General features: G+C 40.0%; 1 protein-coding gene and 1 long non-coding RNA gene across 3 annotated transcripts in view; one reads left to right on the top strand and one right to left on the bottom strand.

Moving 5' to 3' along the window:
* The window catches only part of NEGR1 (neuronal growth regulator 1), a 434,347-nt gene that overhangs the window by 110,560 nt on the left and 306,491 nt on the right, over nucleotides 1-17,296 (top strand). The window lies entirely within an intron of this gene.
* LOC310679150 lies at nucleotides 13,318-15,040 on the bottom strand. Its single transcript, XR_014512137.1, has 2 exons — nucleotides 14,873-15,040; nucleotides 13,318-13,562 (listed from the first exon to the last, which is right to left on the bottom strand). It is a non-coding gene; the product is annotated as an uncharacterized lncRNA (long non-coding RNA).

The raw sequence follows: 17,296 nt of genomic DNA, 5'->3' as shown, positions 1-17,296 counted from the left end.
AATCACATAACACATTCCTTGGTGGTGGGTAGTGGGGTGTTTTTCTGTAGTCTTTCTGAGGTACCAAGACTAAAAACTGGTTGCAGCTTTGGATTTGGACATCATGATGAAATTGTTTGCTTATCTTTTGCTCTCCTGATAAATGACAAATTTCTTCATGTAGCCAGTTCAATGGCTTAGATTCATAGCAAATTTATTTTCACTAATGTTGATTATTAGGCTGACCATTCAATGAAGATGTAGACTAAGATGAGTGGTTTTGGTAGTGCATCATTGCTGATTTAATCCATAATTGTAATTATTTTATTTTAATTAATCTTGAAGCCACAATTATTACCTTGGGAGAATATTTGGTCCTGTTTGAATTATTATTATTATTATTATTAATGCCCCGCCCATCTGACTGGATTTCCCCAGCCACTCTGGGCGGCTCCCAACTGAATATTAAAAACACAATACAGCATTAAACATTAAAACCTTCCCTAAAAAAGGTCTGCCTTCAGATGTCTTTTAAAAGTAAGAGAGTTTATTTTATACCTTTAGGTATAAGGGACTTGAAAGGAGTTCCCTGTACAGAGATGGGGATATTGTGTAGAAAATCTTAGAAAGTCTACTCCAAAGTAACTCCAGCTGAGATCAACAGGTCTTACTTCCAAGGAAGGGCATATAGGATGGCAGCCTTAGTATCCCTAGCAGATTGGCCACTTGCAAACCACAATCAAGCACCTTGCCCTGCCTCAAGTGCCTGCAGGGCAACTAATTCGTCAGTGAAAACAAATCCAGATGGCTCTAACAAGTTAGGAGGAGGGAGCAGTAGGAAAGCATTAAGGTATTTTAACGATACATGTTCATGTTAAGGATTATTTGACAACCACAAACAGCAATATATTTTAACAAGCACAAACTTTTAGACATCTTAAACAATGTGAAACCATTGCAATATATTTCTGGGGAGAGAAAGAGATGTCTAAACAGCAGGTTATCTAATTTATGGCTCTGGTCTGACTCCTATTTACAACACATTTGCAGTTCTTCACTTATGTTTTGCTCCCTTCCACAATCTTGTTCTCTTTTTCAGAGCACTGACAGTATCTCAGAGTACTATTTGCACAACTGAGCCCTCCTGCAAGCTGGTGGCTGGAGTATATTAGCCTACCATTCTTATTGCATTTTCTAATTTTTCAGAGAAGTGTACAACTGCAGAAATATTCAAAAGGCCTACCCTTGCATTATTATTATTATTATTATTATTATTATTATTATTATTAATCACCCTTTATCAGAAGATCCCAGGGCAGTGTACAAATATTAAAACTACAATACAGAACATCAGTGATGAACACAAAATAAAAACATAATATAAAACATAATGACAGACAACCTAATAATAAAATAGTTATAATAACAATCCACTCTCCCACAAATTCACTGACCATAGGTAATTTAATAGCTATAGGCCAAGGTAAAGTGGAATGTTTTTGCTTGGCACCTAAAGACATGTAGTGATGGTACCAGGTAAGCCTCTCTTGGAAGATTAGTATTCAAAAATTGGGGCGCCACCACAGAAAAGGCCTGTTCTCTTGTTGCCACCCTGTTACACCGTTTCTGTATAATACTGGGAGTTAGGGATTGGAAAGGGCCAGTCAAAAATGGATAATACATGGATATGCCAAGACTTGAGCCTGGGACCCACGGGACCCACTGAACAAAACCTCCCATGCTTTCCAGGGCTAATGGGAGCTGTTGTTCAGAAATAACTGGATGTTCAAAGGTTTCCCACACCTGTTCTGTATGATCTATGGTCCTGCCCATAGTAGTGAAGCACAAAACATCTGGTTGGTTGGACAAAACTTCTGGTGTCATTCTTTAAATACGGCAGGGCATATTTCTGAAGTCTTCACATGAAAGCTATTACACTCAGTCACAGTTAAGATAAGCTTTCATTTAATGAGTGTAATAATGAATAATATAGTTCTTTTCTGTATTATTATTCTGTTGAGTAAAAATATGTAAAAGGGATACTGAGAGTTATGTTTCCACAAGGGAAGTTTCTGTCACATCCTTTATGTTGGAAATCCCCTCCTATCTCCACAAAGCCAATGTGGAATGAATGGGGTGTGTCATGAAGGGCTATTCCTAGAGGAGGAATTGACGGAAATGGGAGACCTTCTTGCATGGGTTGCATTGCCATCTGCTCAAGCAGAATGTCCTCTGGATCCTACCAATAAAACCCCTTAAACGTCAGTTTGCTTCATCTTCCTGGAGCAGTAAGTTGCTCTTTAGAAACAAAGCACTAAAAATGGAAAGATAAACTAATATCCCCAGTTCATGACTGATAAATACTGAAATTATTTTAATTACATTAACAAGCCAACACTAGCTCATTTCTTTTCTCCTTTACCAATAAATAAATAAATGAAATTATGCTACATGGAACAAAAATTAGAACTTACAATTTATTGAACATTGGGTACAATAATGGTACTTTAAAAACAGGAAATGTAATTGAGCTAAAAAATATATACCAACCATCTATTCGACAGCCGTATCCCAAAGTGTACATTGATTTCTGTGCAACAGAATACTATTTCAGTTGTAGTTTATGGCAGATTTTCAGTCCCTGTTGTTCTTCTGTTCTTGTATCTCTTTGAGAGTCTTTAGTAAAGCTTTGCCAGGGGAGTGTATTTGAGAAGAGGAGATATTCTTTTCTGTAGAACTCGGTAGACATTTTGCTTTATGCAGACATATGGACAAGATCAGAGCTTTTTTTCTGGGGGGACGCAGGGATACACATACCCCTAAACATTTTGTGAATCAAAGTTTGACCTCATTGAGAGGCACTATTTCAATGTGAGTAGGAAAAGTGAGTAGGAGGAGAGTACCCCTAGACTTTAAAAAAACAAAACAAAACAAAAAAAGCACTGGACAAGATTGTAGAATATTTTGAATTTATGTCCATCCACATGCCTTTCTGGAGTTGTTCCAATTGTGTCCATTTAGGAACTAAGTTCAATACCAAAATAGTCTTGTGTGTTGGGCTGAGGTGGGGGTCGCCTTGGTCTATACATACTTGTTATTCATACTTCTAGTCTATTTCAGTGCCACTCTTGACTGTTTTTGTCTTGTTTTGGGAACTTGGAGCAGATTAGAGATTCTGCTTTCTCTGCTGCTCTCCAGTCTGCTTCCCTGAGGTGAAGAAGGTGGTCTCAGATATGATCAGGACTTTCATGATAATTGTCTGAGGAAACTTTGGTTTCAATGCCAGGGTGACTTGGGACCTAGGCTATTGCCATTGTGACAGTCAAGGGGCTGTCCAGACATGTTATTGGACTCTGGATCTCGTTTTCCCAACTGGATAGGAAAGTGGTCTGAAAGTGGAGGATTCTGTTATCATGACCAGTTCACTGGTCAGTGGTAGAGGACATGCTTTAGGTCAGTGGTAGAGGACATGCTTTGCATGCAGCAATTCCCAGATTTCACACCTTAGCATCTTCTTGTAAAACAGTTCAGAAAGCTGGGACATACTTCCACTGAAGGCAGCCTTGCTCAAACTGTTGCCCTCCATATGTTTTGTACTACAAAGCCCATTAGCCCCAGCTTGCATGTCCAGTAGCTGTGTATTATTGGAATTGTAGTCAAAAACATCTGGAGGGCATCAGGTAGGGGAAGACTGACCTACGGCTTTGAAGAGCTTTGCAGTCAGGCAGTTGCAGATGGTACTGGGCAAGCCATTATGGTGTGGCCTCAAAGAAAAAACACCTGATGGGCACCAGAAGTGTGGAAATATTTCTCTCATACACTTTACGGATAGCTGAATATGTGGGGTTGTTTGGGAGTAGGGAATGGATTTGTAATTTATTTTCATTTTTGCCTCATTTATTGTTCATGCAATGCCTAGAGCATAACTTTGTTATAATGAAAGAAATGCATTCATTCACCATTCAAAGTGACATCAACAAAGCAAGAGTTTATCATTGTTAACACTTTTAAAGAAGAAAATAATACAAAAGATTGTTAAAATTGGATGTAAAATGCATGGATGTTTCTCCTCTTCTATTTTTTGCTAGGTTACAAATTGTATGCTTTGACTAGAACCAAGTTTGTTCGAAATCTGTGGAACTTGATTTCCAGCAAACGTGTTTAGGATCAGAGCACTACTGGGAAAAGATTGACATGGCAAGGTTTAGAGGGTAATTGTTTTGCATCAAAAATGTAATAAGTTTGTACCCTTTGGCGATATGCTCAGCCAAGGTTCATCTGTTATAAAAATCTTAATTTTTGTGAACACTGGAAAGCCAATTCATGCCCTTAGAACGGCTAGTTAAGAAGATAAATATCTAATTAAACAAGCAGTGTTATCTACTTCAAGCAATAACTTCAGTCATGGGTGAATATATAAAATAAAAGTTTTCAAACCATCTTTATTAATTTTTTTAAACAATATGAAGACATCTGGGGAAATAGCCAAGGTTGCAGCTTTGAATTTCATTTTAGGAAAAAGCCAAATATTTAACAGACAGAGATCTGGGACTTGCTTTTTCTTTCCCTGAGAGATTATTTTTCTTCATTTCATTCTCTCCCTTGGACCGTGATGGGGGAAGATGCCTACACATCAGGGAAAACCCCTTCCTTCTAATGTTAGGTTTTTTGTGTGGATATATTTTTGTATGGAATAATGTTGAAGTGTGAGGGGGACCCCCCAGCTGTAGTCTAAAGTGCTACATCTAAGAAAAGGTTTGTCACATCACTTAATACTAGGCCCTAAGTCTTACCAGGGATGAGAAATATGTGGCCTTCCAGATGTTTTTGGATTCCAACTCTTATGCATTCCAACCTGCATGGCCAATGATTGGGGGTGATGGGAGGGCAACAGGTTCCCCATCTCTTTTGGAAACAGTGTAACTATTATTGTGGAAGTTGCAGGTGGAAGAGGCACATTTTCTGTCAGACCCACCTACTCCACACACACATAAAAGTCAAGTGAACACAGAGCATGCTTTGCTCCTTGCTTACAATCTGTATCAGTGGTCGTTTCTTTGTAGGACTCAGTAGTTCTTATCTGCTACACAGTAACCAACACGGCAACCTAACAGCCTTTGATGTAAACCCCAAATCATTGATACACTGGTGCAAGGGCTGTTGGATCCTCCTGAAAATTATCTGCCAATTCTTGCTGCCTCATCAAGCTTGTGCTGCCAAAATGGGTGCATCTGGAACACCAGGCTTCTCCAATATTCACCAGAGAGCTACGGTGTATCAGGACAGGCCCAGACTCTTTCTTTACAAGGCCTGTAGTTTACTCATCCTTCCTTCTCCACCACTTCTCTCCATTTATAGCAGCTGCTGCACAAGCTCCATAGTCTATCAGTCCATAACATTTTTATTGCTATGTAATATGGTTGTTCAAACATGATAATGTGTGAAACTGAGGCCTATCCAGCATCTAGCCTTGACTTGAAGCAAGCAGTTCTTGCACCACATGTTTTCGAAAGTGTTACTTGTGGTTAAAGGTTAAAGGAAGTAATTGGATATTACCAGCACTATATATAAAACAGCACAGAAATGGATTAAAGGAGGTCACTTCTGTCTTCCAAGATTCCCACTGGTGCCTTTGAGGGACACAGGAATACTGTGTGAACAAAGTCAGGGTGGTTTTTATACTCCATATTCCAGTGGATTGGAAATATAAAATATGTATTGCTCATCACTACTCTTCAGTTTGGTCTCTAGTGGGCTGAAGATTTCAATCATGCCTTTCACTGAGCTGACTTTGAACCGTTGTTTTTAAAAGGCACTCTCACATAGCATTCATAATTAAATGTTCCTTAATATGATCATCAAAATAGATCAACCTATGATGTGTTCAGCATTCATTTGAAATGCATCCTTATCTTTGCTATGCCCTGAGTGAGACACTTCTTTGCTAATTTATAGATTGCATTGACTTATTCAGAGCACCCTAAACAGCTTGAAATGCAGCAGTTCTTAATAAATTGATACCATAGAAAGTGGCAATTAAGTGAACAGTATTTTACTTGGAGTTCTAATGTGCACATATATATCAAAATATTTAAATTTGCCTTTTAAAAAAATAAAGCCAGATGGTTATGATTTTGGCTGTCTTTCTGACTTAGATAATGGTTTCAATTTTAGCATAATTTTCTAAGAACTAAATCCAATTGTGTAATCAATAAAAAATATGCTTTGGTAAACAAGTGAGGTCAGTGATATCCATTTAATTACACTGCTTCACCCCTACATAAGGAAAGAAGGAATATGAATAAAGTGGTGGCTCTTAAACAAATGTTGAGTGCATTCAAGATTGCAAAAAAATGTGTTTTTTTAGCTGTATTTTTTTTTAAAAAAAAGAACTCCCCTTGTTTGGCATGTGCAATTGCTTAGTATGAATGGTTTAATTTGTGCCTTTCTTAGGCTTGGTTGATGGATGGGTGAGAGCTTGCTTCAGTAGCACAAAGCCGATAGCACCGAAACCACTGCTAAAATGGAGGAAAATAGTTCTGCTGGTGACTAGTGGATGTGCATTTTGTGCCAGCAAATGAACAATTAGGATCTCACTTTAAACTCTCAATTGTTTGTGGCCACATTGGTTCCTGCCTTCCACCTGACATCATGTGGGGTGGGTGGGCATGGTTTGGGGAGAATGTCCTCATGGGCCAAACTGGGACCCCTTGGTGGGTCAAATTTAACCCGCAGGCCAGAGTTTCCAGAGTTTTGAAAAGAATTTTATGCATTTATTTGTACTGTCAATGTTAAGAAAAATAGCATGGTGGTTAATAGCATAAAAACAACATAGTTTCATCCATAAAACAAATATAAAATAAAGCACACATCAGTAGGTTAAATTAATACATCAACATCTCTAGATCACCCCTCAGAGAAACTCTGCATGAAAAGATATCAGAAGGAAACTACATCTGGAATTTGGGTCAATTCATGCCTGTCTTAAATAGTCTACTGCAAGGGCTTGGTCTGAGTGACCATACTACTATTTGTAGTACTGTACAGTTACCCTGTACAGCAGTGATACTATTAGAATATCAAAAAGGGTTCCTGCCCAAGGGTTTATAACTTATCCTTTTTTGGAAAGCCTTCATATCATATTTGAAATTAACTTATTCTGTCCAATCAATTCCATTTTGAAAAGGAACAAGGGGTGTTCTAGAACAGGCTTCTCCAATATGTTACCCTCTAGATATTTTTTGTACAATTCCCATAATCCCTGATGATTAGCCATGCTGTGTGGTAGTTGGTCCAAACCATTAACAGCTCCAGGTCAAGGAAGGCCAAACAAGAAGATTACTTTTAGATTATCCAGGTTGTGGTCTGAAGGCACATGAAGCCACCACTTTGCTGAACCTAAGAAAGTCTAGCCCTGGTCTGTGCCTGGATTGGAGACCACCTGGGAACCACATGTATGCCACATGGATCCATGATGGGAGAAAATCAAGATATAAGTGTGAGAAAAAGCAATAAATGAATAGAATAATATTGAGCGAAGGGATGTTTTAACTCAACCAGTAGAGGTTCTTCAGTGTACCATTGTAGTGTGGTGCAGTATATCTGTGGTACTATCATACTTGTCAACTGTGCTTATTTTGGACCACTGTTCAGAGAACAGCATGTTAAAACATTCCCCTCCCTTGCCAGAATGTCCCACAACACAAACTGTTTTGTAGGCTTGACACAATTTTAAAAGCCATGTGCAAAGTAGTGCTGTCTGAGAGGGGATATTTTACATTGGAGCCATTTCACATGCACCCCAAATCCATATCACTTCTTGCTTGCATGCTTTGTCTGTTCCTGATAAAAACAGAAGTCTGCCACTTATTTAGTGCTGCATTCCTTAGCATAGATAATATCTTCTGTAACCATGGTTTCACCTATCTGCATTTGCAATCTATATATTTAAAATATAGACTTTGCAGTTGGCAGACTAGGATAACACCATCTTTGTTTGCAAAAGAAAATTGATAAATTTAGGTCTAAAATGGGAGGCATTTGTCAGAAGGCCAGATGCTTATCACACTTAAACAAAAGTAACTCCATTAAACTCAATAAAGTTAATCTGGATTTATGCCAATATTATGCAGAGTACAGTTTGTTCCCTAAAGCAAAAACAGTTAAAGGGTAAAGCATTTCATTCTTACTCCCTTTCCTGGATATTATCGGTTCCTTTCCAGTTTACATTTCAGAAGTTTTCTTTTTAAAGATCGCTGGTAATTGGGGAGAAGGAGGGAGAAAATGAAAATAGAAGGAACAGAGGAATGAAAAGGGAGCAAAAACTGCAAGGCAGTGTATTGGAATGAAGAAAGCAGGTTGTACTTCCTTCCTTTCCGTGAAAAAGAATGATCTTGGACCCTGGAGAGCTTCTCAGGATTCTACACTTGCTACTATCTCTGTATGGAGTTGCTCCTGGCTGTTTCCATCTGATAATAAAAAGTACAGTATATCTCTTCTTCCATCCTGCTTTTGAGCTGTGAGCCTGAATGATGCCACAGGTTCTACTCTTGCCTTTCCTCCTGCCTAAGCTTTTGGGATCATTCAGTACCATGGGAACAATGAAAGTCGTCCAATAAGTTATGTATTAGCTGTTAGGATCGTCCTACTCTCATGTAGGACCCTGGTAGAGACACATGCCCAACTGGCATGTTCTCTCCCTCCTGGTCGGTCATTCAGGAGCTTCAAAAGCTTTCTCCAGCCTGAACATCACAGCGACTGATACCAAAAGGCATTAGCATGCTTAGGGATCCTTCAGAGTATTGGTGGTTCAAGTAACAAGACTCAGTAGCTCAGCAATTTGGCTAATCTACGTTTATTTACATATAATACACTCAGAGCATTCTGACTTAGCTTTTTCCTTTTTCACATCAGACAGCAAAGAGAAAGAAACAAAGGACAATAGTCCTACATTCTGGAACACAGTAGTACAAAACATCCTGTCTCCATCACTTCCCACACTGTGGAATGAAAACATACACCGTCATGTGATAGACAACAATCCCATGACTGCAAACACGGAGCAAGAATCCTAACATTAGCTATAGAAACATTGCAGAATGGGAAGAATAAGTTCTACTCGTGGTCTTGGCCCTGAAGGCCAGAGATATTTCACATTTCTTTCCACCATCAAGGATTTGGTGCAAAGTGCCACCCCATATTAAACCATTGTTTGTGGATTTGCTGCCTTTATAGATGGAGGTGACTGGGGGGGGGGCTCTGACTCTGCGGGGGGGGGGGGATAAATAATTGAACTTGTCCAAGGAAGGGAGAGTGCTCTTCACTATGTCACTTTCTCTTCCATCAGATCAGATGCTTCAGACCCGGTAAAGGTATGTGCAAATCCAGAAAGTCCCCACCCCCCAAAGTGAAATACCTACTGCAGATGCCCATTTGCAGTCACCAGCTGTCAGTGCTTCTAGTATGGGAGGAATCCTTATTTATGTGTATTTTAAATATGCAAGGAATGCAATGAAAATGGCATTTTCTTAAAGTCGTTGGTTTATCAAGTTTCAGATGTTTCTGCTGAAGATGAGAAGGAGAACGTTGTGTGGCAACTTTCTGCCCAAATCTTCCAGGGTTTCTTCCTTAAAAGCAATGAAATTAGGATACTAGCTGGCTCACCTTTCCTCCATAACGCTATTTAATGCCCATTCTGTTCTGCTTGTTGCTAAATTTTCATTACTATATCCTTCAAACATATGTCAAATATAATATGAAGGGTTTCCTTTAATCATCATAGGCTATTTGACTTCTTGCCTTTAATACAATGCTCATAGTGCTTGTGTGAAAGTGTATATAGCCCAAGAGGTTGTTTTCATACTGTGATAATAACACCAAAGAGAATTTCCAATAGATGTAGACACAAACAGCATAGAACCAGTCCTACTAAGTGCAGAGAGAGCCCATTTAGGAATGTGTGCTGCATTTCTGGGTATCCTACAAATACTTGTTAGTTTCTCTAAATGTGTTTTCTCCCAATGAGTCTCTCCCATTGTTCTTATCAGGCTAATTACACAATCCATATGTATGTCAGACATTGCAACTCAGACATTGTTGTACAACAGCAACACTTTATTACAGTTGTAGACCAGCATAAGGAGAGAGGGATACAATCTTTTAAAATCATTTAAAATCTTTTTTAAAAAATTTAAAAAAACAAAGCGCGCATTGAGTGTGTGTGACATCATGCATGTTTGATGTCACCACTTCGGGAAGAGTCCAACATGGCACGGCTTCAATAGCCAGTGGCTCCTCCTATCATATTCTCAGGAGGAGCCGGCCATTGAACCACACTGCTCTTGGCTCCACACTTGGCCTCCTCCACCACCTCAACATTGAGGGGGCCTGGCCCCCTCCCCACAGATACTGAGGGGTCGAAGATACCTCAGCCTATAGAGTTCGCACCAGTGCTCAAGGTCATGATCATATGGAATGATTGCAAACAAAGAAGGATGATCCTTGCCTTTTGCTCTAAAAAAATGATACATTCAGGAAGAGTTGTTGTCAGTGGAAGGGATAAGTCAGAGAGGGAGGCAGGGAAGTCATCTCTGATGATTCCAGAACTTCAATATGTATTTTCAAACTTCAGGTCTTATTGAGCTCCTGGCAGGTAATTGTGCTTCTAAGTTTGCTAAGCAGCTTTATTTCAATTTCTAGAGTAGGCTAGGCAAGTTAGCCTGCCTGCCTGGGTAGTGAGATGGGATCTATCCCACACTCACAAATATAAGATGCACTTTTCTACCTTCCCTGCTTTCTACCCTTTGCATTGAAAGGGGATGGAACAATGAATATATTTATGGAGGAAAAGGCTCTCAATGGTTACTGGCTGCGATGACTATCCTTTGTCTCCATGGCCAGAGGCAGTAATGCTTCTGAAAACCTGTTGCCTGAAACCACAGGAGGAAGGAGTGCTCTTGTACTCGAGTCCTGCTAGATGGGTCATTGACTTCATTCAGCAAGCTCTTCTAATGTTATTATGCCATTTTGTGACTAATTGCAAGGGCTGATTCAGTCTCGCGTGAGTTTGTATTGTATTTTAAGATTTTTTCCTCAGCATCTTGAACCCTCTACCCAATTCAAATGCTAGGATCCCTTTTTAGTACACTTCCAGGATGAACAGAAACTATACATTCCACATATATTTTAGGAGCTTGGTAGCTTATTTAGCCAGTTCTAATCAGTTCTCTGTCATCATATAACAAAATATGAAGAAATCTAAGCATCTAGGAAAGTTTTAACATCTAGTAGTAGGTCTGTGTGTGATGTATACTCTTGTGATTATATCAGAATGAAATTCCCAGCTTCTGAAATGGATGGAAAGAGAGCTGTAGACACTGCAGAGCTCAGGCAGGCAAACCAGGGAAAAATCCCTCCCAGTTCGAACCACATGGGATAAGATATGAGAATATTGTGTAAGATAGGCAAGCAATTATTTTCTAGTGCAGGTAAAAAGAATTTCATCCCATCAGATTATATGAAACAAGCAGAAATTGCCATGTGCTTGTAACAGCTTAGCTAAGCTTGTTAAAGAGAAAGATAGTGCCTTTAGCAAAATCTTAAGTGAATATGGCTGAAAACTGAACAGCTGCAGAACTTACCCAAGACAATGATGGATAGCGGCTGCCTACCTTGGGTACTATCGCAACCCATGCTCAAGCTAAACTAATGTATAAAATCTGTTACTTTAATGGACTGATTTAAAATGGACACCCCAAAATACAATTATGTACAACAGTATATTGGCAATGTCACTCATTCATCCTATATATTAAAAACTGAACATTTGCAGTTGGCATACAGAAATAAAACAAACTCACTAATGTGGAGAAGCATTGAAATTGATTCATTTTTCATAAAACTAAAAGACGAAATGCTAACAACTGAAGCTGAAGAGGATAAGAGCTCTGCTGGAGCAGACCAAAGGTTTATCTGGTTCAATATCCTGGTTTTACGGTGTAGAATCAGATACCTCCAGGAAGCTCTCAAGCAGGGCATAAAGGTAATACCTCTTTTTACACACTCTGCCTGCTTCCCCCAAAACTGGCATTGAGTGGCATATAATTTCAGAATATGGGGGTTCTGTTTAGCTAACCTGGCTATTAGCTGTTCATCCACCTGTGCCCCATTAATTTAACCAATCCCCCCTTTAAGCAAGTGGCAGTGTGCCCCATACATTATGTATTGCCACATATACACATCACCCTAGATTTGTGTAAGGCATGGCCATTTTATTTTCAGATCCTTTCCTAATTATTCCTAGTTTGGAATTTACCCATTTATGTTGCTACATTACTAAGCTATCGACTACCCAAAGTTTCTTTTTGTGTTTTGTTGTTGTCGTTTAGTCGTGTCCGACTCTTCATGACCCCATGGACCAGAGCACGCCAGGCACTCCTGTCTTCCACTGCCTCCCACAGTTTGGTCAAACTCATGTTAGTAGCTTCGAGAACACTGTCCAGCCATCTCGTCCTCTGTCATCCCCTTCTCCTTGTGCCCTCCATCTTTCCCAACATCAGGGTCTTTTCCGAGGAGTCTTGTCTTCTCACAAGGTGGCCAAAGTATTGGAGCCTCAGCTTCAGGATCTGTCCTTCCAGTGAGCACTCAGGGCTGATTTCCTTCAGAATGGATAGGTTTGATCTTCTTTCAGTCCATGGGACTCTCAAGAGTCTCCTTCAGCACCATAATTCAAACGCATTCAGTTCTCACCAGTGTGTATGTAATGTTAGATTTTTTTTTTTACCCAACGTTGGTTGAAAATCTCAAAACATCCCCAAAAATTGATGAGGCAGGACTTGCTGCTACAGAAACCATATTGATTCTTCTTCAGCAAGTCTTGTTCTTCTCTTTATCATTCTGGCTTTAATAACACTTTCCATCAGTTTACCCAAGGGTTGCATTTTCCTTCACCCCTCCCCCCCACAGGTCTTTTTTCTTTCTTTCAAAATTGGTGGCACATTAGTTATATAATATCCAAACAGCAAAGTCATGTCATGAGTTGGAATATACCCTATCCAGCATTTTTTATTTGTTTAAAACATTTATTGATTCAAAATAATAGTACGGCGCATGACTACCTAACCCCTGTTTCAGTTACTTATCTTAAAACAATGAAATATTTTTAAATCAAAGTCAATCAGTTGATGAATTATTGGATTAAAACTATTTCAATCAGCCACATTTTGCATATAGTATATTGAATTTAAAAAATAGTGGGAGTCACAAACAGGAATTATTATCAAAACCTTAATGAAGGTATAATAAATTTTATTTGTAAATTCAAAAAAACAAAACACATGGTCAAGTTTCCATATTCACACTTTAATCATATTAACCACTAACATTTATAAAATGTCATTTCCCACAACCATATGAAACCCTCAATTAAGTTCTTGCTCTAGATAACTGACATTCATATCTAACTTTCATTCCATTGTAAATTGCAATTTTGTATTGTTCTGGCATAGCAGTTACTATTTGTCCCCTGAAGCACTTCTGTGTTCAAGCATCCAGATGAGGCTGTTCATCCCGTGTTCATTCTGCCTCTGGAATGTGGATTTCATATGTTTCAAACAATTGCTAGTTACATGATTGTGAATCCCTTTAATAAATAGATAGGGGTGCTTAAAATAGCAAGGATAAGCCATATATACAAGACTAGATTATTCAACAATGGAGAGCATGCACTAACAAAGCCAAACCCAGAAACTGGGACCTGTGTATATTGTTGTCAATGCGAATAATACAAAATTATTTTAACAGATGGTGTCTTTCTGATTCCTCATGTTTTTTTGGGAGGGGGGGAGCAAAATGCACAGTAATTTATTTCCCTGGTTTCAGTTTACTTGTAGAGTAGATTTTGGCAGGAAACCCACAGTATAAACTATTTCCTATTGAAGCCTATGATAACCGACTTAAAAAAATAAAAGAGAGCGCTGGATTGCACCCATTCACTACAAAGTGAACAGCCTGTAAATTCCGTTTACTAAACCTTAGCTGTGTTGTCTGCCCTACTTAGCATCAAAACAAAACTATCATTTTGTGAATAACTGGATTTGAAACCAATTTGGAAGTGGCTGTGAATGCTAACAATCCCCGCTTCACATGCAGGAAACAAATTGTTTGCATGGACAAGGAATCAAGAGGCAGACACCACCAAGCACCAGGAGTGAATTGACCAAAAGGGTATTTAAACATGACATACACAGCTAGCTCCAGTGCAGAAGAGAGTTCAGTTTCCTGAAGTAAAGTACTCAAGTGAGTCAATAACCAGTCAGGACAACCCTGAACCAGAGGTAGAACTAGCTGCTCTGGCACCTGGAGCGGCGCACATGCTGTGCACTCAGGGGCGGGGCCATGGGGGACAGGCAAGCACCCCAGGGGAGCGGGGCGAGCGTCCAAGGGATGTGCCGTAGCGAGCGTTCTGGGGGTGAGCCGCCCATGGGTGTGGAGCGAACTGCCCAGGGGGGATGGAGCCAGCTGCCCATGGCGGACTGTTTCCTGGGTAGCGGGGGGGGGGGGAGCTGTGCCGCTTTGCCAGCAGCCTTCCTCCCTTCCCTGTTCCTTTTGACAGCTTGGGGGAGGCTTCCTCCCCCCCGGAAGTAGCCCGGGAGTGAGGGGCAACGGCGCACCGCCTGCCCGCGACTCCCAAGCCTCTCCTGAGCTGTCAAAATGAAGGGGGAAGGGGGGAAGGTAGATGGCAAGGCAGTGTGGCTCCGCCCCTTCCCCCGACAGCTCGGGGTAGGCTTGGGAGTCACGGATGGGCAGCACACTGAATGTCACTCCCCTCAGTGATGACACCTGGAGCGGGCCACCCATACTGCCCCCCCTTCCTCCGCCCCTGCCCTGAACATACCTTCTCCTGTTCTTCCCTTCTACTACCACCTGGTGTGAATTTCTCCTTCATCATGCTCAAAACTCAATTGCTACCCTGGAAGCATCTCTCCATCCATCATATTTGCTACATATCCTTCTGTTTTTTATTAACAACACATCACTGGTCTTCCTGCAATGAGGAACAGCCAGTTTCTTGGGAGAGCAAAGAAAATGCTCACTACCATCTAAATGTGAGGTCATCAGCACATGAGTCACAGGTGACAAGCTATTGTTGCCCAAGAAGTGACTGACACACCAGCCAAAGTTGCTGGTAGGCACTCTTTGCTATGGAGGCCACCTGGGTACCAAGAGCATCCTTAAACTGCATACCTCACCTTTCTTGCAGGAGGTGTGCCCTTTTCACATTCCCAGTATTTGAAACAGGCTTCCCAAGGTAAATCTGTTTGTGAGGCCTAACCTGGTTTTTTATTCTGGCCAAGATTTGCATAGTGGTTTTGTTGTTGCTGGAAATTATATTATGGGATTTCTGAATTGTTCATCACTTTGAACTTGAAAATGGCAAAGTTGTATCCTTTTTAAAGTATGGAGTAAATGCCAGCAGCTAATTTGATAGCAGTCATTCTCACTGGCTTGCATGCATACTGCATACATAATAATGCTCCTGCAATAAATGGGTAGCTTTCCCACCTCTTAACTCATCTGAGAGTGCATTTAAATGATCAAAATTCTACTAGGCTTGCTTTCCTTAGTCCTATTTGGGACTTTAAAGACATTCACATGGATAACCTTACTCAGCACAATTTGGGGATTCCCCTACCCTTGGCTCTCTGAAATGACTACTCTTTTTTGTCTTCTTGTGGATGGCTGTTTGTACTGGTGTGCCTCCATGGCACTACAAAGGTTTAATCTGCTGTGCCATGTATCATGCTGTAAGGAATCATTTCTTAGCCTCCCCATTCCTTCCTATTTTGTTTTAAGTGCGAGGACTTGATCTATAGATCCCATGACTTGCAGTTTCTCTGTTTGTCTATATGGTTAAAGCTGTGTACTGACCAGAAAAATGACAACTAACCAATGAATTTCCATCCATGGTAGTACAGTTAGAAGACATCAGAAGACTTCTGGTGAACATACATGATGAGCTATGCAAAGCTAAGCCATATACATTGATTGTGTAAATTCGCCCTAATTCATTGACTTGAGAATGGCAGCATGACCCATCTTGTAGACTAGTAGCAGCCACTTGAAGTCCTTGAAGAAAGCTGGTATCTCTTAGGGATGCTTCACAAATTATCAGTCCAAAGGCAGGCCTGTAGACTTCATAGACTGGTGTTTATGGCAATAGAATTGGTTCTCTCAGACACTTTAGTTGGGTGGGTGGGTGAGCTGCTTCTCTTGAACAACCATGAAAGAAAACTAGTTCCTGATCAAGGCTGCAAAGTCATAGAAAATAACTCTGTGAATCCATTTGAGATGGACTTGAATGACCCTTTGCATTCTTTGGATAGGTTTCTTGTATGAATGGAAAAGTTCTTCAGTTTAGGTTGTACAAATTTTAGCCTACATCCCTTTGACAACATTGGGGGCCATTTTAAAGTGCACACCCCTCTGCCTTTCACTCCATAGCTTGGCATGTGTTATTCTTTATATATGATGACACCCATTTTCTTGAAATCTCCAGGAAATTGTAGCAAACTTTTTTCCCCTTTTCTTTTTGCTATGCAGGTAGAAGGTTTTGTTTTTTAAAAAAAGAACTGCCTTGGAAAAAGCAAATAAGCATGTCATTTCCTAAATTTGTCGCTATTTTGTTTCATTTTCCCTTCCCCATTGTCTTCTCCCTCTATGACTGGTTGCTGAGAAGTTCACTTTGAAGGATGGATGGCTCACCAAGCTTTCTTTCCCTGTCATTTGCCAAATGTTTGTAAATGCTGAAAAGCCCAGCATTGCCAGATTCTAAAGTGATGAAACCATCTTTCAGTTCTATTTGAAATCACTGCTTAAATCCAAGGTTTTAAAAGTTCACGAATAATCAGGGGCAGGTTTGTATCATGGTTTTACCTTCAAAATACTTGTTAATGTTCAGATTTATAGAGGAGGATACCTATGTTTTGATAATTTTTGAAGCATACTCATTTCTGTATTTGAAATGTTAAGTTGCTTACATTGACCATGCTAAGCTCTGCCAGATGGTGGAGTTAAAGCACATCTGTTTCTATGGCACATGACGGATTGATGACAGCAGCACTATATTCAACTCTCTTTGACTTTTTCATCCAGGTACATTAGGTTCCTAATTTTCGCAGCTGAATTTAGCATAATCATCTGGTGTGAAATTAGCACCTTCAGGATAAACATCACCCTTCAAACCCTTATTTTTGTCCTTTGGTCTCAGTTTGTCCCCTGTCCTTTTCTTTTCTTTCTTTTTCCTTTTTTTGACAGCTAA

The sequence above is a fragment of the Podarcis tiliguerta genome (genome assembly GCF_965153285.1).
Source record: "Podarcis tiliguerta genome assembly, chromosome: 6".
Lineage (NCBI taxonomy): Eukaryota > Metazoa > Chordata > Lepidosauria > Squamata > Lacertidae > Podarcis > Podarcis tiliguerta.
The sequence above is the reverse complement of the archived record's forward strand: the minus strand, read 5'-3'. Positions and strand labels throughout refer to the sequence as shown.